The sequence below is a fragment of the Salmo salar genome, chromosome 26, assembly GCF_965601325.2.
Source record: "Salmo salar chromosome 26, fSalSal1, whole genome shotgun sequence".
NCBI lineage: Eukaryota > Metazoa > Chordata > Actinopteri > Salmoniformes > Salmonidae > Salmo > Salmo salar.
The window spans coordinates 39,985,135-40,009,563 of NC_138316.1; positions in this window are offsets into that span (position 1 = coordinate 39,985,135).

The following is a 24,429-nucleotide window of genomic DNA, read 5'->3' on the forward strand; positions in this document are numbered from 1 at the left end:
GTGCAATAGAGAACTGTCTGTGACACTCCCTAATGGTGCAATAGAGAACTGTCTGTGGCACTCCCTAATGGTGCAATAGAGAACTGTCTGTGGCACTCCCTAATGGTGCAATAGAGAACTGTCTGTGACACTCCCTAATGGTGCAATAGAGAACTGTCTGTGGCACTCTCTAATGGTGCAATAGAGAACTGTCTGTGACACTCCCTAATGGTGCAATAGAGAACTGTCTGTGACACTCCCTAATGGTGCAATAGAGAACTGTCTGTGACACTCCCTAATGGTGCAATAGAGAACTGTCTGTGGCACTCCCTAATGGTGCAATAGAGAACTGTCTGTGACACTCCCTAATGGTGCAATAGAGAACTGTCTGTGGCACTCCCTAATGGTGCAATAGAGAACTGTCTGTGGCACTCCCTAATGGTGCAATAGAGAACTGTCTGTGGCACTCCCTAATGGTGCAATAGAGAACTGTCTGTGGCACTCCCTAATGGTGCAATAGAGAACTGTCTGTGACACTCCCTAATGGTGCAATAGAGAACTGTCTGTGGCACTCCCTAATGGTGCAATAGAGAACTGTCTGTGACACTCCCTAATGGTGCAATAGAGAACTGTCTGTGACACTCCCTAATGGTGCAATAGAGAACTGTCTGTGACACTCCCTAATGGTGCAATAGAGAACTGTCTGTGGCACTCCCTAATGGTGCAATAGAGAACTGTCTGTGGCACTCCCTAATGGTGCAATAGAGAACTGTCTGTGACACTCCCTAATGGTGCAATAGAGAACTGTCTGTGACACTCCCTAATGGTGCAATAGAGAACTGTCTGTGACACTCCCTAATGGTGCAATAGAGAACTGTCTGTGACACTCCCTAATGGTGCAATAGAGAACTGTCTGTGGCACTCCCTAATGGTGCAATAGAGAACTGTCTGTGACACTCCCTAATGGTGCAATAGAGAACTGTCTGTGACACTCCCTAATGGTGCAATAGAGAACTGTCTGTGGCACTCCCTAATGGTGCAATAGAGAACTGTCTGTGGCACTCCCTAATGGTGCAATAGAGAACTGTCTGTGGCACTCCCTAATGGTGCAATAGAGAACTGTCTGTTACACTCTCTAATGGTGCAATAAAGAACTGTCTGTGGCACTCCCTAATGGTGCAATAGAGAACTGTCTGTGACACTCTCTAATGGTGCAATAGAGAACTGTCTGTGACACTCCCTAATGGTGCAATAGAGAACTGTCTGTGACACTCCCTAATGGTGCAATAGAGAACTGTCTGTGACGCTCCCTAATGGTGCAATAGAGAACTGTCTGTGACACTCCCTAATGGTGCAATAGAGAACTGTCTGTGGCACTCCCTAATGGTGCAATAGAGAACTGTCTGTGACACTCCCTAATGGTGCAATAGAGAACTGTCTGTGACACTCCCTAATGGTGCAATAGAGAACTGTCTGTGACACTCCCTAATGGTGCAATAGAGAACTGTCTGTGGCACTCCCTAATGGTGCAATAGAGAACTGTCTGTGGCACTCCCTAATGGTGCAATAGAGAACTGTCTGTGGCACTCCCTAATGGTGCAATAGAGAACTGTCTGTGACACTCCCTAATGGTGCAATAGAGAACTGTCTGTGACACTCCCTAATGGTGCAATAGAGAACTGTCTGTGACACTCCCTAATGGTGCAATAGAGAACTGTCTGTGACACTCCCTCCTTCCTCTATCTATCTGTTGTTTTGGAGCATCTCGTTGGTTCGTCGCTCCTCTGTAATCATCCCAGCAGGGCTTCTTGTCTACAGCCGTCGACTACCATCCCATAATTCCCTCTGCTCCTGCCGCCTCCACACTTAAGTGTCTGAGCTGATGGACCAGCCACACCCACCTGACACACCTACACAGACGCTAAAAGGTTTACACGGTGAGGGGGTGTGTGTGTGTGTGTGTGTGTGTGTGTGTGTGTGTGTGTGTGTGTGTGTGTGTGTGTGTGTGTGTGTGTGTGTGTGTGTGTGTGTGTGTGTGTGTGTGTGTGTGTAATGTGAGTAATAAGAGTGTGAAAAGTTCAGGGGGGCAGAGGGTGGGGGAGAGCAAAGAGAGAGCGTCCCATCCACCAAACTACCAGGTGTGAAAGAGGGAAGAGACTCAGGGGGTATGCTAATTTGGTATAGAGCAGACCTAACCCAATCTATTAAATAAGTCAAAACAGGAACATTTTACATCTGGCTAGAAATGAATAAGGACATTATCTCAACAGAGAAAAATGTCCTCCTGTGTGCTACCTATATCCCCCCAGTAGAATCCCCATACTTTAACCTCTTACATCTAGACGTTCCGCTAGCGGAACACCTGCTCCAATATCCAATGATGGGCGTGGCGCGAAATACAAATTCCTCTAAAATCCGAAAACTTCCATTTTTCAAACATATGACTATTTTACAGCATTTTAAAGACAAGACTCTCGTTAATCTAACCACACTGTCCGATTTCAAAAAGGCTTTACAACGAAGGCAAAACATTAGATTATGTCAGCAGAGTACCCAGCCAGAAATAATCAGACACCCATTTTTCAAGCAAGCATATAATGTCACAAAAAACAAAACCACAGCTAAATGCAGCACTAACCTTTGATGATCTTCATCAGATGACAACCCTAGGACATTATGTTATACAATGCATGCATGTTTTGTTCAATCAAGTTCATATTTATATCAAAAACCAGCTTTTTTACATTAGCATGTGACGTTCAGAACTAGCATACCCCCCGCAAACATCCGGTGAATTTACTAAATTACTCACGATAAACGTTCACAAAAAACATAACAATTATTTTAAGAATTATAGATACAGAACTCCTTTGTGCAATCGAGGTGTCCGATTTTAAAATAGCTTTTTGGTGAAAGCACATTTTGCAATATTCTCAGTAGATAGCCCAGCCATCACGGCTAGCCATTTAGACACCGACCAAGTTTAGCCCTGATCAAACTCCGATTTACTATTACAAAAGTTTCATTACCTTTGTTGTCTTCGTCAGAATGCACTCCCAGGACTGCTACTTCAATAACAAATGTTGGTTTGGTCCAAAATAATCCATCGTTATATCCAAATTGCGGCGTTTTGTTCGTGCGTTCCAAGACACTATCCGAAATGGTAAATCAGGGTCGCGAGCATGGCGCAATTCGTGACAAAAGATTTCTAAATATTCCATTACCGTACTTCGAAGCATGTCAACCGCTGTTTAAAATCCATTTTTATGCCATTTTTCTCGTAAAAAAGCGATAATATTCCGACCGGGAATCTCCGTTTAGCTAAACAGAGGAAAGAAAACAAAGCTTTCGGTCGACGCGGGCACGAGCCTGAGTCTCACAGTACTGTAACCAGCCACTACCCAAACGCGCTACTTTGTTTCAGCCAGAGCCTGCAAAGCCACGATTCAGCATTTTGCCGCCTTCTGAGAGCCCATGTGAGCCGTAAAAAGTGTCACGTAAGAGCAGAGATCCCCTGTAATTGATAGAGATAATCAACAAGGCCAAGAAATGGTCAGACAGGGTACTTCCTGTACAGAATCTTCTCAGGTTTTGGCCTGCCAAATTAGTTCTGTTATACTCACAGACACCATTCAAACAGTTTTAGAAACTTTGGAGTGTTTTCTATCCAAAGCTAATAATTATATGCATATTCTAGTTTCTGGGCAGGAGTACTAATCAGATTAAATCGGGTACGTTTTTTATCCGTCCGTGAAAATACTGCCCCCTAGCCATAACAGGTTAATGAAGACAGCTTCTCCATCCTAGAAGGGGAGATCAACCATTTCCAGGCCCAGGGACATGTACTAGTCTGTGACGACCTAAATGACAGAACTGGACAAGAACCTGACAACCTCAGCACACAGGGGGACAAACACCCACCTGGAGGTGACAGCATTCCCTCCCCCATATGCCCCCCTAGACAGAGCTACGACAATGTAACTGTCACGCCCTGATCGGTTTCACCTGTCCTTGTGCTTGTCTCCACCCCCCTACAGGTGTTTCCCATCTTCCCCACTTATCCCCTGGGTACTTAAACCTGTGTTTTCTGTCTGTCTGTGCCAGTTTGTTTTGTTCATTCAACCTACCAGCGGTTTCCCTTGCTCCTGTCTTTGCTATAGTCCCTGTTTTCTAGTTTCCCGGTTTTAACCTTTCCTGCCTGCCCTGACCCTGAGCCTGCCTGGCGTCCTCTACCTTTGCCTCTACTCTGGATTATCGACCTCTTCCTGCCCTGACCCTGAGCCCGCCTGCTGTTCCGGTGCCTTACACCCTCTCTGGATTATTGACCCCTGCCCGCCTTGACCTGTCGTTTGCCTGCCCCTTACTAAAGAATACACTTTTGTTTCTTCTACACTGTCTGCACCTGGGTCATACCTTAAAACATGATAGTACGAACTGGCCAAGACTGACCCCTCAGACTTGGACTAGCTCCATCTCCTCCCAAGGAGCCCTCATTGGTAGACATGAGGAGTTGCTTTGTGGTCTGATGGAAGGGTTCCATGACTTGGCCAAACTTCACGACCTAGCATTGAACACATTGCGGGTGTCACGTCCTGACCAATATAAGTTGTTATTTTCTATGGTAGAGTGGTCAGGGTGTGACGGGGGTGTTTTTTGTGTGTGATCTATGTTATCTATTTCTATGCTTGAGTTCTAGTTATCTATTTCTATGGTGAGGTTTATTGGGTTGACCTTCAATTGGAGGCAGCTGTTCCTCGTTGCCTCTAATTGGAGGTCATATTTAGTAGGGGTGTTTTTTCCTGTCGTTTGTGGGTATTTGTTTCCTGTTTAGTGTATGTTCACCTGACGGAACTGTTGATGGTCGTTTTTGTTATTAGTGTTTCATTAAAGTTAAATATGAGCACTTCACACGCCGCGCCTTGGTCCCCTTTGTTCGACCCGCGTTACAGCGAGAGCAATTCCGTGGGCTGTTTACTAGGCAGCCCACCATGACGGTAACCTCCCAGCCTCTCAGTAACCCGGCTGGTAGCAGCGCCGTCATTCCGGTTTCCCAGGAACCCCACTTACCTCCCCCGGAGCGCTTTGGTGGGGAGTTGTGGGAGAATTTTCCAATCATCTGGTGATTTTCAGTAACCTATACTGTTCTCTTTGAAGTAGAAAGAATAATCGATATAAGTTTAAACATGTGTAAGGAGAATGAAAGCTGAGCCCATGTGAGTGTACAAAGCTGGATCAACATCGAATTGACCATTGGACATGTAAAAAAACAGAACGTAAGCAGAATCTGTGTGGATGAGGCAAGGTAAACCAACAAGACATGTCTGGTCTGGGCTATATCTGATCTTGTGAAGGCTACTGGACATGCACATGAGTTAATCATACATAGACAACATCGGCCTGAACTTGTGAAGACCTTTGGACAGGAACATTAGCTAATCAGTGATAGGCACCATTAGGAGTATGCATGTCACACCACCAATAGAATCTATGCCCCAATGTCTGAGCCAATAAGAGAATGGAAACTAAGTAAGACAACAAGATTCATAAAGTGGAGTGACGATGTTATGTAAGGGTAAGACTGTATAAAAGCCAAGCACTAAGAATGAAGAGTTAGTTCTTCCATGGAATTGCTTGGCTTTGTTACTTTCTGTAATAAAGTATTTTTGAATTCACAAGCTCCGGTATCTGAGAAGTATTTGATTCAATATTTTCCACAACAGAGTCAGGCACCTGTCGGGTGTTTCTCGCTCAGTGTTCCCTCATCATGGACCTGCAGCCTTCCTCCTTCCCCTCGGACCTCTCTAAGATAGCGTACCTCCTCATGCTGATGTCCGGGAGGGCCCTCGCCTGGGCTACAGCTGTTTGGGAACAGCTGGGGGGTTTCGTGGCGGAGGTGAAAAAAGTTTTCTAGGAGTGGAGGGTGCCTGGAACCCGGAAGCGCTCTTTCGCCACGTTCCTGCTCGGATTATCGGAGGAATGATGGACGGCTACGGGAACGTAGGAGGGAGAAGAGGTCTGATTGTGGTCCCAATCACTCACTCAAGGATCCCACCTTGCATCTAAGTCCTCGAGAGGATTTGAGCATACCCGAGTTCCTCCGAGAGCCTCCGAAGACTGCCAATTGACCTCTTCCCGAGCCGATGCAGCTCGGCAGGGCTAGGCTGTCTCCAGCCGAACATGTAGGCAGACTTAACACCCAGAGTTGTTTGTATTGCGGTACTGCCGGTCATTATGTGTCTACCTGTACCTTCAAGAGACCCAACTAATTTGTAGGAATGAGTACTCTGGTGGGTCTTAAGGACATTTTTGCTTCTCCCCCTACTCGCCCCCCTCTCCATGCCACCCTGCTGTGGGGGGACCAGTCCAAGTCTCTCCAGATACTCATCGACTCGGGGGCCGATATGAGTCTCATGGACGTTACCCTGGCATCCGATCTGGGCATCCCCACTCAACCTCTCTCAATTCCAATGGATGTTAGAGCGCTGGCCGGGCTCTCTATTGGTCGGGTCACCCAGCATACCACCCCCATCAACCTACGAGTGTCGGGGAACCACAGCGAGATGATCCAATTCCTGCTAATTGAGTCTCCGCAGGTTCCCATGGTATTGGGATTCTCTTGGCTCCAGCAACACAATCCCTCAATTGACTGGTCTACTAATGCCATTGTGGGCTGGAGCTCATTCTGCCACATTCATTGCCTGAAGTCAGCTCTGCCTGCCCTGGGACGTCTTCCTGGGGGCTTGGAAATTGCCCCGGACCTCTCCGACCAGCCCCACGGAGTACCAGGACTTCCAGGAGGGGTTCAGTAAGGCCTGGGCCACTTCGCTTCCGCAGCACCGACCGGTATCCAAGAAGGTCAAGCCAGATGCGCTGGCACGCCACTATAGCCCCGTGGCTACACCCCCTGAAGCGGAGACCTTTCCCCCCCGCTCCCTGTGGCTCAATTGGTAGAGCATGGTGTTTGCAATGCCAGCATGGTGTGTGCAACGCCAGGGTTGTGGGTTCGATTCCCACGGGGGGCCAGTACAAAAAAATTAAAAAATAAAAAATAAAAAATGCATGTAATGAAATGTATGCATTCAATACTGTAAGTCGCTCTGGATAAGAGCGTCTGTTAAATGACTAAAATGTAAATGTAAGATCATTAGCCCCTCTGCTGTTTGTCCTCTGTTGCCCTGTACCCTCCGCATACTTCCTACCATTACAATTATAGACTGATCATTTCTTTGTCAGTGGGCAAATGTACAAAATCAGCAGGGGATCAAATACTTTTTTCCCTCACTGTAGATGTAAGGAAAGTAGTGTGGAAACCTACCAAAAAACAATTAGGCAACAACATATTCAATCCCTTTAAGATAATTTACTGGACAAAATGTTTCACTGTAATAGCGAAGGTGTAAACTTGGCAGTAGAAAACCTAAACAGTATTTTTGACCTCTTTGACCCTATCAAATCTAAAAATGTCAAGCAGACAACCTAAGAAAATTATCAACAATGACAAATGGTTTGATGAAGAATGCAAAAACCTAAGAAAGACATTGAGAAACTTATCCAAACAAAAACATAGAGACCCGGAGAACCTGAGTCTATGCCTTCACTATGGTGAATCACTAAAACAATACAGAAATACACTATGGAAAAGAAGTAACAGCACGTCAGAAATCAGCTCAATGTAATTGAAGATCCATAGAATCTATCCACTTCTGGGGAAATTGGAACACACTAAACAAACAACAACACGAACAATTATCTATCCAAAATGGAGATGTATGGGTAAACCACTTCTCCAATCTTTTTGGCTCCATAGCAAAGAACAAACAGCAAAAACACATGATCAAATACAAATCTTAGAATCAACTGTTAAAGACTGCCAGAACCCACTCATTGAATGAACTACAGGACAAAATAAAAACCCTCCAACCCAAAAAGGCATGTGGGGTTGATAGTATCCTAAATGAAATGATAAAGTATACAGACCACAAATTCCAATTGGCTATATTTAAACTCTTTAACATCATCCTCAGCTCTGGCATATTCCCCAATATTTGGAACCAAGGACTGATCACCCCAATCCACAAAAGTGGAGACAAATTTGACCCCAATAACTACCATGGGATATGCATCAACAGCAACCTTGGGAAAATCCTCTCTGCATTATCATTAACAGCAGACTCGTACATTTCCTCAGCGAAAACAATGTACTGAGCAAATCTCAAATTGGCTTTTTACCAAATTACCATACGACAGACCACGTATTCACACTGCACACCCTAATTGACAAACAAACAAACCAAAACAAAGGCAAAGTCTTCTCATGCTTTGTTGATTTCAAAAAAGCTTTTGACTCAATTTGGCATGAGGGTCTGCTATACAAATTGATGGAAAGTGGTGTTGGGGGAAAAATACATGACATTATAAAAATCCATGTACACAAACAACAAGTGTGCGCTTAAAATTGGCAAAAAAACACACACATTTCTTTCCACCGGGCCGGAGGTGAGACAGGGATGCAGCTTAAGTCCCACCCTCTTTAATTACTTAAAAATCATACAATGTGATTTTCTGGATTTTTGTTTTAGATTCCGTCTCTCACAGTTGAAGTGTACCTATAATAAAAATTACAGACCTCTACATGCTTTGTAAGTACGAAAACCTGCACAATCGGCAGTGTATCAAATATTTGTTCTCCCCACTGTATATCAACAAATTGGCGAGGCCACTAGAACGGTCTGCAGCACCCGGCCTCACTCTAATAGAATCTGAAGTCAAATGTCTACTGTTTGCTGATGATCTGGTGCTTCTGTCCCCAATCAAGGTTGGCCTACAGCAGCACCTAGATCTTCTGCACAGATTCTGTCAGACCTGGGCCCTGACAGTAAATCTCAGTATGACCAAAATAAACATCAGCGCCACAGGTAACTTCCACAAAGCTGTGAACAATCTGAGAGACAAGGCAAGAAGGGCCTTCTATGCCATCAAAAGGAACATAAAATTCAACATACCAATTAGGATCTGGCTAAAAATACTTGAATCAGTTATAGAACCCATTTCCCTTTATGGTTGTGAGGTCTGGGATCCGCTCACCAACCAAGAATTCACAAAATGGGACAAACACCAAATTGAGACTGCATGCAGAATTCTGCAAAAATATCCTCCGTGTACAACGTAAAATACCAAATAATGCATGCAGAGCAGAATTAGGCCAATTCCCGCTAATTATCAAAATCCAGAAAAGAGCGGTTAAATTCTACAACCACCTAAAAGGAAGCGATTCACAAACCTTCCATAACAAAGCCATCTCCTACAGAGAAATGAACCTTGAGAAGAGACCCCTAAGCAAGCTGGTGAGAGCCCCAGGATAGCAACACAATTAGACCCAACCAAATTATGAGAAAACAAAAATCAAATTACTTGACACTGGAGTGATATTTGGCCCTAAACAGAGAGTACACAGTGGCAGAATACCTGGCCACTGTGACTGACCCAAACTTAAGCAAATCTTTACTACTGTATGTACAGATTCAGTGAGCATAGCCTTGCTACTGAGAAAGGCCGCCAAAGGCAGACCTGGCTCTCAAGAAAAGACAGGCTATGTGCACACTGCCCACAAAACTACATGGAAACTGAGCTGTACTTCCTAACCTCCTGCCAAATGTATGACCATATTAGAGACACACATTTCCCTCAGATTACACAGACCCACAAAGAATTCGAAAACAAACCCAATTTTGATCAACTCCCATATCTATCGGGTGAAATACCACAGTGTGACATCACAGCAGCAAGATTTGTGACCTGTTGCCACAAGAAAAGGTCAACCAGTGAAGAACAAACACCATTGTAAATACAACCCATATTTATGTTGATTTAGTTTCCCTTTTGTACTTTAACCATTTATGCATTGTTACAACACTGTATATAGATAGACATGATATAACATTTGAACTGTCTTTATTCTTTTGGAACATTTGGAAGAGTAATGTTTATGGTAATGTTTTTTTTATTTTATTTTTTTATTTATTTTATTTATTTCACTTGCTTTGGCAATGTAAAGATATGAGCGAGAAAAAGACAGCATAAGTAGATTGGCAGTGCTCTGTCTCCATCTAGAGGCCATGTCACCCTCTTCCTATTTCATTACAGGATCGGCAGTGTTCTGTCGCCATCTAGTGGCCATGTCACCCTCTTCCTATTTCATTACTGGATCGGCAGTGTTCTGTTTCCATCTAGTGGCCATGTCACCCTCTTCCTATTTCATTACTGGATCGGCAGTGTTCTGTCTCCATCTAGTGGCCATGTCACCCTCTTCCTATTTCATTACTGGATCGGCAGTGTTCTGTCTCCATCTAGTGGCCATGTCACCCTCTTCCTATTTCATTACTGGATCGGCAGTGTTCTGTCTCCATCTAGTGGCCACATCACAATCTTCCTATTTCATTATTGGGAACGACAGTAGACATCATTAAATGACCGGGTGGAATATTTCCTATCTCAAACTAACACGTGGGCTGCAGTTCATTAGCCTTTAATAACTGCCTAAGTGTTTTATCATGCCTTTACCTGCTTTCAATGAAGGATGAGCAGCCAGTCAGATATGAAACCAAATGGACATGCCAGGTAAAGCCAAGCCTGAAATTTCATTCATCCTCCATTTCTGATTCATTAACTATTATCATTATGGAAAGTGGCAGTAAAATAGTTCAATTGGCATTAGTTCACACATTTTGTATTTTGGAACATACTTTCTGGCAATTCAGAGTTCTGAGTTAAGTCAGCTGGGTACCTTTTTCTAAGAAGTTATCCTATACTCAGACTTACCATTGTACAAAATGTTTATTATACATATTATTTGTCATAGGAGAACCTTTCACAATATACTGTACACTGTACAGCATGTAAAAAAATAACAGTTTGTCACAATGTGAATGCAGAGATGGTACAGTGGTTTGATTTGAACACGTTATTCTAATGAAAAGAGAAACAGTCAAAGCTTGAGAGAGAGAGATATAGAGGAAGGTAGGGGGACAGTACAGGCCCTTCTCTCATGTGATATAGAGGAAGGTAGGGGGACAGTACTGGCCCTTCTCTCATGTGATATAGAGGAAGGTAGGGGGACCGTACTGGCCTTTCTCTCATGTGATATAGAGGAAGGTAGGGGGACAGTACTGGCCCTTCTCTCATGTGATATAGAGGAAGGTAGGGGGACAGTACAGGCCCTTCTCTCATGTGATATAGAGGAAGGTAGGGGGACAGTACTGGCCCTTCTCTCATGTGATATAGAGGAAGGTAGGGGGACAGTACTGGCCCTTCTCTCATGTGATATAGAGGAAGGTAGGGGGACAGTACTGGCCCTTCTCTCATGTGATATAGAGGAAGGTAGGGGGACAGTACTGGCCCTTCTCTCATGTGATATAGAGGAAGGTAGGGGGACAGTACTGGCCCTTCTCTCATGTGATATAGAGGAAGGTAGGGGGACAGTACTGGCCCTTCTCTCATGTGATATAGAGGAAGGCAGGGGGACAGTACTGGCCCTTCTCTCATGTGATATAGAGGAAGGTAGGGGGACAGTACAGGCCCTTCTCTCATGTGATATAGAGGAAGGTAGGGGGACAGTACTGGCCCTTCTCTCATGTGATATAGAGGAAGGTAGGGGGACAGTACTGGCCCTTCTCTCATGTGATATAGAGGAAGGTAGGGGGACAGTACTGGCCCTTCTCTCATGTGATATAGAGGAAGGTAGGGGGACAGTACTGGCCCTTCTCTCATGTGATATAGAGGAAGGTAGGGGGACCGTACTGGTCCTTCCTTCTCTCATGTGATATAGAGGAAGGTAGGGGGACCGTACTGGTCCTTCCTTCTCTCATGTGATATAGAGGAAGGTAGGGGGACAGTACTGGCCCTTCTCTCATGTGATATAGAGGAAGGTAGGGGGACCGTACTGGTCCTTCCTTCTCTCATGTGATATAGAGGAAGGTAGGGGGACCGTACTGGTCCTTCCTTCTCTCATGTGATATAGAGGAAGGTAGGGGGGCAGTACTGGCCCTTCTCTCATGTGATATAGAGGAAGGTAGGGGGACAGTACTGGCCCTTCTCTCATGTGATATAGAGGAAGGTAGGGGGACAGTACAGGCCCTTCTCTCATGTGATATAGAGGAAGGTAGGGGGACAGTACTGGCCCTTCTCTCATGTGATATAGAGGAAGGTAGGGGGACAGTACTGGCCCTTCCTTCTCTCATGTGATATAGAGGAAGGTAGGGGGACAGTACTGGCCCTTCCTTCTCTCATGTGATATAGAGGAAGGTAGGGGGACAGTACTGGCCCTTCCTTCTCTCATGTGATATAGAGGAAGGTTGGGGGACAGTACAGGCCCTTCCTTCTCTCATGTGATATAGAGGAAGGTAGGGGGACAGTACTGGCCCTTCCTTCTCTCATGTGATATAGAGGAAGGTAGGGGGACAGTACTGGCCCTTCCTTCTCTCATGTGATATAGAGGAAGGTAGGGGGACAGTACTGGCCCTTCCTTCTCTCATGTGATATAGAGGAAGGTAGGGGGACAGTACTGGCCCTTCCTTCTCTCATGTGATATAGAGGAAGGTAGGGGGACAGTACTGGCCCTTCTCTCATGTGATATAGAGGAAGGTAGGGGGACAGTACTGGCCCTTCCTTCTCTCATGTGATATAGAGGAAGGTAGGGGGACAGTACTGGCCCTTCCTTCTCTCATGTGATATAGAGGAAGGTAGGGGGACAGTACTGGCCCTTCCTTCTCTCATGTGATATAGAGGAAGGTAGGGGGACAGTACTGGCCCTTCCTTCTCTCATGTGATATAGAGGAAGGCAGGGGGACAGTACTGGCCCTTCCTTCTCTCATGTGATATAGAGGAAGGTAGGGGGACAGTACTGGCCCTTCCTTCTCTCATGTGATATAGAGGAAGGTAGGGGGACAGTACTGGCCCTTCCTTCTCTCATGTGATATAGAGGAAGGTAGGGGGACAGTACTGGCCCTTCCTTCTCTCATGTGATATAGAGGAAGGTAGGGGGACAGTACTGGCCCTTCCTTCTCTCATGTGATATAGAGGAAGGTAGGGGGACAGTACTGGCCCTTCTCTCATGTGATATAGAGGAAGGTAGGGGGACAGTACTGGGCCCTTCCTTCTCTCATGTGATATAGAGGAAGGTAGGGGGACAGTACTGGCCCTTCCTTCTCTCATGTGATATAGAGCAAGGTAGGGGGACAGTACTGGCCCTTCATTCTCTCATGTGATATAGAGGAAGGCAGGGGGACAGTACTGGCCCTTCTCTCATGTGATATAGAGGAAGGTAGGGGGACAGTACTGGCCCTTCCTTCTCTCATGTGATATAGAGGAAGGTAGGGGGACAGTACAGGCCCTTCCTTCTGTCATGTGATATAGAGGAAGTTAGGGGGACAGTACTGGCCCTTCTCTCATGTGATATAGAGGAAGGTAGGGGGACAGTACTGGCCCTTCTCTCATGTGATATAGAGGAAGGCAGGGGGACAGTACTGGCACTTCCTTCTCTCATGTGATATAGAGGAAGGTAGGGGGACAGTACTGGCCCTTCCTTCTCTCATGTGATATAGAGGAAGGCAGGGGGACAGTACTGGCCCTTCCTTCTCTCATGTGATATAGAGGAAGGTAGGGGGGCAGTACAGGCCCTTCTCTCATGTGATATAGAGGAAGGTAGGGGGACAGTACTGGCCCTTCTCTCATGTGATATAGAGGAAGGTAGGGGGACAGTACTGGCCCTTCCTTCTCTCATGTGATATAGAGGAAGGCAGGGGGACAGTACTGGCCCTTCCTTCTCTCATGTGATATAGAGGAAGGTAGGGGGACAGTACTGGCCCTTCCTTCTCTCATGTGATATAGAGGAAGGTAGGGGGACAGTACTGGCCCTTCTCTCATGTGATATAGAGGAAGGTAGGGGGACAGTACTGGCCCTTCCTTCTCTCATGTGATATAGAGGAAGGTAGGGGGACAGTACTGGCCCTTCTCTCATGTGATATAGAGGAAGGTAGGGGGACAGTACTGGCCCTTCCTTCTCTCATGTGATATAGAGGAAGGTAGGGGGACAGTACTGGCCCTTCTCTCATGTGATATAGAGGAAGGTAGGGGGACAGTACTGGCCCTTCCTTCTCTCATGTGATATAGAGGAAGGTAGGGGACAATACTGGCCCTTTCTATCTCTCATGTGATATAGAGGAAGGTAGGGGGACAGTACTGGCCCTTCCTTCTCTCATGTGATATAGAGGAAGGTAGGGGGACAGTACTGGCCCTTCCTTCTCTCATGTGATATAGAGGAAGGTAGGGGGGCAGTACAGGCCCTTCTCTCATGTGATATAGAGGAAGGTAGGGGGACAGTACTGGCCCTTCTCTCATGTGATATAGAGGAAGGTAGGGGGACAGTACTGGCCCTTCCTTCTCTCATGTGATATAGAGGAAGGTAGGGGGACAGTGCTGGCCCTTCCTTCTCTCATGTGATATAGAGGAAGGTAGGGGGACAGTACTGGCGCTTCTCTCATGTGATATAGAGGAAGGTAGGGGGACAGTACTGGCCCTTCCTTCTCTCATGTGATATAGAGGAAGGTAGGGGGACAGTACTGGCCCTTCTCTCATGTGATATAGAGGAAGGTAGGGGGACAGTACTGGCCCTTCCTTCTCTCATGTGATATAGAGGAAGGTAGGGGACAATACTGGCCCTTCCTTCTCTCATGTGATATAGAGGAAGGTAGGGGGACAGTACTGGCCCTTCCTTCTCTCATGTGATATAGAGGAAGGTAGGGGGACAGTACTGGCCCTTCCTTCTCTCATGTGATATAGAGGAAGGTAGGGGGACAGTACTGGCCCTTCCTTCTCTCATGTGATATAGAGGAAGGTAGGGGGACAGTACTGGCCCTTCCTTCTCTCATGTGATATAGAGGAAGGTAGGGGGACAGTACTGGCCCTTCTCTCATGTGATATAGAGGAAGGCAGGGGGACAGTACTGGCCCTTCCTTCTCTCATGTGATATAGAGGAAGGTAGGGGGACAGTACAGGCCCTTCCTTCTGTCATGTGATATAGAGGAAGTTAGGGGGACAGTACTGGCCCTTCTCTCATGTGATATAGAGGAAGGTAGGGGGACAGTACTGGCCCTTCTCTCATGTGATATACAGGAAGGCAGGGGGACAGTACTGGCCCTTCCTTCTCTCATGTGATATAGAGGAAGGCAGGGGGACAGTACTGGCACTTCCTTCTCTCATGTGATATAGAGGAAGGTAGGGGGACAGTACTGGCACTTCCTTCTCTCATGTGATATAGAGGAAGGTAGGGGGACAGTACTGGCCCTTCTCTCATGTGATATAGAGGAAGGTAGGGGGACAGTACTGGCCCTTCCTTCTCTCATGTGATATAGAGGAAGGCAGGGGGACAGTACTGGCCCTTCCTTCTCTCATCTGATATAGAGGAAGGTAAGGGGGCAGTACAGGCCCTTCTCTCATGTGATATAGAGGAAGGTAGGGGGACAGTACTGGCCCTTCTCTCATGTGATATAGAGGAAGGTAGGGGGACAGTACTGGCCCTTCCTTCTCTCATGTGATATAGAGGAAGGCAGGGGGACAGTACTGGCCCTTCCTTCTCTCATGTGATATAGAGGAAGGTAGGGGGACAGTACTGGCCCTTCCTTCTCTCATGTGATATAGAGGAAGGTAGGGGGACAGTACTGGCCCTTCTCTCATGTGATATAGAGGAAGGTAGGGGGACAGTACTGGCCCTTCCTTCTCTCATGTGATATAGAGGAAGGTAGGGGGACAGTACTGGCCCTTCTCTCATGTGATATAGAGGAAGGTAGGGGGACAGTACTGGCCCTTCCTTCTCTCATGTGATATAGAGGAAGGTAGGGGGACAGTACTGGCCCTTCTCTCATGTGATATAGAGGAAGGTAGGGGGACAGTACTGGCCCTTCCTTCTCTCATGTGATATAGAGGAAGGTAGGGGACAATACTGGCCCTTTCTATCTCTCATGTGATATAGAGGAAGGTAGGGGGACAGTACTGGCCCTTCCTTCTCTCATGTGATATAGAGGAAGGTAGGGGGACAGTACTGGCCCTTCCTTCTCTCATGTGATATAGAGGAAGGTAGGGGGGCAGTACAGGCCCTTCTCTCATGTGATATAGAGGAAGGTAGGGGGACAGTACTGGCCCTTCTCTCATGTGATATAGAGGAAGGTAGGGGGACAGTACTGGCCCTTCCTTCTCTCATGTGATATAGAGGAAGGCAGGGGGACAGTACTGGCCCTTCCTTCTCTCATGTGATATAGAGGAAGGTAGGGGGACAGTACTGGCCCTTCCTTCTCTCATGTGATATAGAGGAAGGTAGGGGGACAGTACTGGCGCTTCTCTCATGTGATATAGAGGAAGGTAGGGGGACAGTACTGGCCCTTCCTTCTCTCATGTGATATAGAGGAAGGTAGGGGGACAGTACTGGCCCTTCTCTCATGTGATATAGAGGAAGGTAGGGGGACAGTACTGGCCCTTCCTTCTCTCATGTGATATAGAGGAAGGTAGGGGGACAGTACTGGCCCTTCTCTCATGTGATATAGAGGAAGGTAGGGGGACAGTACTGGGCCCTTCCTTCTCTCATGTGATATAGAGGAAGGTAGGGGGACAGTACTGGCCCTTCCTTCTCTCATGTGATATAGAGGAAGGTAGGGGGACAGTACTGGCCCTTCATTCTCTCATGTGATATAGAGGAAGGCAGGGGGACAGTACTGGCCCTTCTCTCATGTGATATAGAGGAAGGTAGGGGGACAGTACTGGCCCTTCCTTCTCTCATGTGATATAGAGGAAGGTAGGGGGACAGTACAGGCCCTTCCTTCTGTCATGTGATATAGAGGAAGTTAGGGGGACAGTACTGGCCCTTCTCTCATGTGATATAGAGGAAGGTAGGGGGACAGTACTGGCCCTTCTCTCATGTGATATAGAGGAAGGCAGGGGGACAGTACTGGCACTTCCTTCTCTCATGTGATATAGAGGAAGGTAGGGGGACAGTACTGGCCCTTCCTTCTCTCATGTGATATAGAGGAAGGCAGGGGGACAGTACTGGCCCTTCCTTCTCTCATGTGATATAGAGGAAGGTAGGGGGGCAGTACAGGCCCTTCTCTCATGTGATATAGAGGAAGGTAGGGGGACAGTACTGGCCCTTCTCTCATGTGATATAGAGGAAGGTAGGGGGACAGTACTGGCCCTTCCTTCTCTCATGTGATATAGAGGAAGGCAGGGGGACAGTACTGGCCCTTCCTTCTCTCATGTGATATAGAGGAAGGTAGGGGGACAGTACTGGCCCTTCCTTCTCTCATGTGATATAGAGGAAGGTAGGGGGACAGTACTGGCCCTTCTCTCATGTGATATAGAGGAAGGTAGGGGGACAGTACTGGCCCTTCCTTCTCTCATGTGATATAGAGGAAGGTAGGGGGACAGTACTGGCCCTTCTCTCATGTGATATAGAGGAAGGTAGGGGGACAGTACTGGCCCTTCCTTCTCTCATGTGATATAGAGGAAGGTAGGGGGACAGTACTGGCCCTTCTCTCATGTGATATAGAGGAAGGTAGGGGGACAGTACTGGCCCTTCCTTCTCTCATGTGATATAGAGGAAGGTAGGGGACAATACTGGCCCTTTCTATCTCTCATGTGATATAGAGGAAGGTAGGGGGACAGTACTGGCCCTTCCTTCTCTCATGTGATATAGAGGAAGGTAGGGGGACAGTACTGGCCCTTCCTTCTCTCATGTGATATAGAGGAAGGTAGGGGGGCAGTACAGGCCCTTCTCTCATGTGATATAGAGGAAGGTAGGGGGACAGTACTGGCCCTTCTCTCATGTGATATAGAGGAAGGTAGGGGGACAGTACTGGCCCTTCCTTCTCTCATGTGATATAGAGGAAGGCAGGGGGACAGTACTGGCCCTTCCTTCTCTCATGTGATATAGAGGAAGGTAGGGGGACAGTACTGGCCCTTCCTTCTCTCATGTGATATAGAGGAAGGTAGGGGGACAGTACTGGCGCTTCTCTCATGTGATATAGAGGAAGGTAGGGGGACAGTACTGGCCCTTCCTTCTCTCATGTGATATAGAGGAAGGTAGGGGGACAGTACTGGCCCTTCTCTCATGTGATATAGAGGAAGGTAGGGGGACAGTACTGGCCCTATCCTTCTCTCATGTGATATAGAGGAAGGTAGGGGGACAGTACTGGCCCTTCCTTCTCTCATGTGATATAGAGGAAGGTAGGGGGACAGTACTGGCCCTTCCTTCTCTCATGTGATATAGAGGAAGGTAGGGGGACAGTACTGGCCCTTCCTTCTCTCATGTGATATAGAGGAAGGTAGGGGGACAGTACTGGCCCTTCCTTCTCTCATGTGATATAGAGGAAGGTAGGGGGACAGTACTGGCCCTTCTCTCATGTGATATAGAGGAAGGCAGGGGGACAGTACTGGCCCTTCCTTCTCTCATGTGATATAGAGGAAGGTAGGGGGACAGTACAGGCCCTTCCTTCTGTCATGTGATATAGAGGAAGTTAGGGGGACAGTACTGGCCCTTCTCTCATGTGATATAGAGGAAGGTAGGGGGACAGTACTGGCCCTTCTCTCATGTGATATAGAGGAAGGCAGGGGGACAGTACTGGCCCTTCCTTCTCTCATGTGATATAGAGGAAGGCAGGGGGACAGTACTGGCCCTTCCTTCTCTCATGTGATATAGAGGAAGGTAGGGGGACAGTACTGGCACTTCCTTCTCTCATGTGATATAGAGGAAGGTAGGGGGACAGTACTGGCCCTTCTCTCATGTGATATAGAGGAAGGTAGGGGGACAGTACTGGCCCTTCCTTCTCTCATGTGATATAGAGGAAGGCAGGGGGACAGTACTGGCCCTTCCTTCTCTCATCTGATATAGAGGAAGGTAAGGGGGCAGTACAGGCCCTTCTCTCATGTGATATAGAGGAAGGTAGGGGGACAGTACTGGCCCTTCTCTCATGTGATATAGAGGAAGGTAGGGGGACAGTACTGGCCCTTCCTTCTCTCATGTGATATAGAGGAAGGCAGGGGGACAGTACTGGCCCTTCCTTCTCTCATGTGATATAGAGGAAGGTAGGGGGACAGTACTGGCCCTTCCTTCTCTCATGTGATATAGAGGAAGGTAGGGGGACAGTACTGGCCCTTCTCTCATGTGATATAGAGGAAGGTAGGGGGACAGTACTGGCCCTTCCTTCTCTCATGTGATATAGAGGAAGGTAGGGGGACAGTACTGGCCCTTCTCTCATGTGATATAGAGGAAGGTAGGGGGACAGTACTGGCCCTTCCTTCTCTCATGTGATATAGAGGAAGGTAGGGGGACAGTACTGGCCCTTCTCTCATGTGATATAGAGGAAGGTAGGGGGACAGTACTGGCCCTTCCTTCTCTCATGTGATATAGAGGAAGGTAGGGGACAATACTGGCCCTTTCTATCTCTCATGTGATATAGAGGAAGGTAGGGGGACAGTACTGGCCCTTCCTTCTCTCATGTGATATAGAGGAAGGTAGGGGGACAGTACTGGCCCTTCCTTCTCTCATGTGATATAGAGGAAGGTAGGGGGGCAGTACAGGCCCTTCTCTCATGTGATATAGAGGAAGGTAGGGGGACAGTACTGGCCCTTCTCTCATGTGATATAGAGGAAGGTAGGGGGACAGTACTGGCCCTTCCTTCTCTCATGTGATATAGAGGAAGGCAGGGGGACAGTACTGGCCCTTCCTTCTCTCATGTGATATAGAGGAAGGTAGGGGGACAGTACTGGCCCTTCCTTCTCTCATGTGATATAGAGGAAGGTAGGGGGACAGTACTGGCGCTTCTCTCATGTGATATAGAGGAAGGTAGGGGGACAGTACTGGCCCTTCCTTCTCTCATGTGATATAGAGGAAGGTAGGGGGACAGTACTGGCCCTTCTCTCATGTGATATAGAGGAAGGTAGGGGGACAGTACTGGCCCTTCCTTCTCTCATGTGATATAGAGGAAGGTAGGGGACAATACTGGCCCTTCCTTCTCTCATGTGATATAGAGGAAGGTAGGGGGACAGTACTGGCCCTTCCTTCTCTCATGTGATATAGAGGAAGGTAGGGGGACAGTACTGGCCCTTCCTTCTCTCATGTGATATAGAGGAAGGTAGGGGGACAGTACTGGCCCTTCCTTCTCTCATGTGATATAGAGGAAGGTAGGGGGACAGTACTGGCCCTTCCTTCTCTCATGTGATATAGAGGAAGGTAGGGGGACAGTACTGGCCCTTCTCTCATGTGATATAGAGGAAGGTAGGGGGACAGTACTGGCCCTTCCTTCTCTCATGTGATATAGAGGAAGGTAGGGGGACAGTACTGGCCCTTCCTTCTCTCATGTGATATAGAGGAAGGCAGGGGGACAGTACTGGCCCTTCCTTCTCTCATGTGATATAGAGGAAGGTAGGGGGACAGTACTGGCCCTTCCTTCTCTCATGTGATATAGAGGAAGGTAGGGGGACAGTACTGGCCCTTCCTTCTCTCATGTGATATAGAGGAAGGTAGGGGGACAGTACTGGCCCTTCCTTCTCTCATGTGATATAGAGGAAGGTAGGGGGACAGTACTGGCCCTTCCTTCTCTCATGTGATATAGAGGAAGGTAGGGGGACAGTACTGGCCCTTCTCTCATGTGATATAGAGGAAGGTAGGGGGACAGTACTGGCCCTTCCTTCTCTCATGTGATATAGAGGAAGGCAGGGGGACAGTACTGGCCCTTCCTTCTCTCATGTGATATAGAGGAAGGTAGGGGGACAGTACTGGCCCTTCATTCTCTCATGTGATATAGAGGAAGGCAGGGGGACAGTACTGGCCCTTCTCTCATGTGATATAGAGGAAGGTAGGGGGACAGTACTGGCCCTTCCTTCTCTCATGTGATATAGAGGAAGGTAGGGGGACAGTACTGGCCCTTCCTTCTCTCATGTGATATAGAGGAAGGTAAGGGGACAGTACTGGCCCTTCCTTCTCTCATGTGATATAGAGGAAGGTAGGGGGACAGTACTGGCCCTTCCTTCTCTCATGTGATATAGAGGAAGGTAGGGGGACAGTACTGGCCCTTCCTTCTCTCATGTGATATAGAGGAAGGCAGGGGGACAGTACTGGCCCTTCTCTTATGTGATATAGAGGAAGGTAGGGGGACAGTACTGGGCCCTTCCTTCTCTCATGTGATATAGAGGAAGGTAGGGGGACAGTACTGGCCCTTCCTTCTCTCATGTGATATAGAGGAAGGCAGGGGGACAGTACTGGCCCTTCCTTCTCTCATGTGATATAGAGGAAGGTTGGGGGACAGTACAGGCCCTTCCTTCTGTCATGTGATATAGAGGAAGTTAGGGGGACAGTACTGGCACTTCTCTCATGTGATATAGAGGAAGGTAGGGGGACAGTACTGGCCCTTCTCTCATGTGATATAGAGGAAGGCAGGGGGACAGTACTGGCACTTCCTTCTCTCATGTGATATAGAGGAAGGTAGGGGGACAGTACTGGCCCTTCCTTCTCTCATGTGATATAGAGGAAGGCAGGGGGACAGTACTGGCCCTTCCTTCTCTCATGTGATATAGAGGAAGGTAGGGGGGCAGTACAGGCCCTTCTCTCATGTGATATAGAGGAAGGTAGGGGGACAGTACTGGCCCTTCTCTCATGTGATATAGAGGAAGGTAGGGGGACAGTACTGGCCCTTCCTTCTCTCATGTGATATAGAGGAAGGCAGGGGGACAGTACTGGCCCTTCCTTCTCTCATGTGATATAAAGGAAGGTAGGGGGACAGTACTGGCCCTTCCTTCTCTCATGTGATATAGAGGAAGGTAAGGGGACAGTACTGGCCCTTCTCTCATGTGATATAGAGGAAGGTAGGGGGACAGTACTGGCCCTTCCTTCTCTCATGTGATATAGAGGAAGGTAGGGGGACAGTACTGGCCCTTCTCTCATGTGATATAGAGGAAGGTAGGGGGACAGTACTGGCCCTTCCTTCTCTCATGTGATATAGAGGAAGGTAGGGGGACAGTACTGGCCCTTCTCTCATGTGATATAGAGGAAGGTAGGGGGACAGTACTGGCCCTTCCTTCTCTCATGTGATATAGAGGAAGGTAGGGGACAATACTGGCCCTTCCTTCTCTCATGTGATATAGAGGAAGGTAGGGGGACAGTACTGGCCCTTCCTTCTCTCATGTGATATAGAGGAAGGTAGGGGGACAGTACTGGCCCTTCCTTCTCTCATGTGATATAGAGGAAGGCAGGGGGACAGTACAGGCCCTTCCTTCTCTCATGTGATATAGAGGAAGGTAAGGGGACAATACTGGCCCTTCCTTCTCTCATGTGATATAGAGGAAGGTAGGGGGACAGTACTGGCTCTTCCTTCTCTCATGTGATATAGAGGAAGGTAGGGGGACAGTACTGGCCCTTCCTTCTCTCATGTGATATAGAGGAAGGTAGGGGGACAGTACTGGCCCTTCTCTCATGTGATATAGAGGAATGTTGGTGGACAGTACAGGCCCTTCTCTCATGTGATATAGAGGAAGGTAGGGGGACAGTACTGGCTCTTCTCTCATGTGATATAGAGGAAGGTAGGGGGACAGTACTGTCCCTTCTCTCATGTGATATAGAGGAAGGCAGGGGGACAGTACTGTCCCTTCTCTCATGTGATATAGAGGAAGGCAGGGGGACAGTACTGGCCCTTCTCTCATGTGATATAGAGGAATGTTGGTGGACAGTACAGGCCCTTCTCTCATGTGATATAGAGGAAGGTAGGGGGACAGTACTGGCCCTTCTCTCATGTGATATAGAGGAAGGTAGGGGGACAGTACTGTCCCTTCTCTCATGTGATATAGAGGAAGGTAGGGGGACAGTACTGGCCCTTCCTTCTCTCATGTGATATAGAGGAAGGTAGGGGGACAGTACTGGCCCTTCCTTCTCTCATGTGATATAGAGGAAGGTAGGGGGGCAGTACAGGCCCTTATCTCATGTGATATAGAGGTAGGTAGGGGGACAGTACTGGCCCTTCTCTCATGTGATATAGAGGAAGGTAGGGGGACAGTACTGGCCCTTCTCTCATGTGATATAGAGGAGGGCAGGGGGACAGTACTGGCCCTTCCTTCTCTCATATGATATAGAGGAAGGTAGGGGGGCAGTACTGGCCCTTCTCTCATGTGATATAGAGGAAGGTAGGGGGACAGTACTGGCCCTTCTCTCATGTGATATAGAGGAAGGTAGGGGGACAGTACTGGCCCTTCCTTCTCTCATGTGATATAGAGGAAGGCAGGGGGACAGTACTGGCCCTTCCTTCTCTCATGTGATATAGAGGAAGGTAGGGGGACAGTACTGGCCCTTCCTTCTCTCATGTGATATAGAGGAAGGTAGGGGGACAGTACTGGCCCTTCTCTCATGTGATATAGAGGAAGGTAGGGGGACAGTACTGGCCCTTCCTTCTCTCATGTGATATAGAGGAAGGTAGGGGGACAGTACTGGCCCTTCTCTCATGTGATATAGAGGAAGGTAGGGGGACAGTACTGGCCCTTCCTTCTCTCATGTGATATAGAGGAAGGTAGGGGGACAGTACTGGCCATTCTCTCATGTGATATAGAGGAAGGTAGGGGGACAGTACTGGCCCTTCCTTCTCTCATGTGATATAGAGGAAGGTAGGGGACAATACTGGCCCTTCCTTCTCTCATGTGATATAGAGGAAGGTAGGGGGACAGTACTGGCCCTTCCTTCTCTCATGTGATATAGAGGAAGGTAGGGGGACAGTACTGGCCCTTCCTTCTCTCATGTGATATAGAGGAAGGTAGGGGGACAGTACTGGCCCTTCCTTCTCTCATGTGATATAGAGGAAGGTAGGGGGACAGTACTGGCCCTTCCTTCTCTCATGTGATATAGAGGAAGGTAGGGGGACAGTACTGGCCCTTCCTTCTCTCATGTGATATAGAGGAAGGTAGGGGGACAGTACTGGCCCTTCTCTCATGTGATATAGAGGAAGGTAGGGGGACAGTACTGGCCCTTCCTTCTCTCATGTGATATAGAGGAAGGTAGGGGGACAGTACTGGCCCTTCCTTCTCTCATGTGATATAGAGGAAGGTAGGGGGACAGTACTGGCCCTTCCTTCTCTCATGTGATATAGAGGAAGGCAGGGGGACAGTACTGGCCCTTCCTTCTCTCATGTGATATAGAGGAAGGTAGGGGGACAGTACTGGCCCTTCCTTCTCTCATGTGATATAGAGGAAGGTAGGGGGACAGTACTGGCCCTTCCTTCTCTCATGTGATATAGAGGAAGGTAGGGGGACAGTACTGGCCCTTCCTTCTCTCATGTGATATAGAGGAAGGTAGGGGGACAGTACTGGACCTTCCTTCTCTCATGTGATATAGAGGAAGGTAGGGGGACAGTACTGGCCCTTCTCTCATGT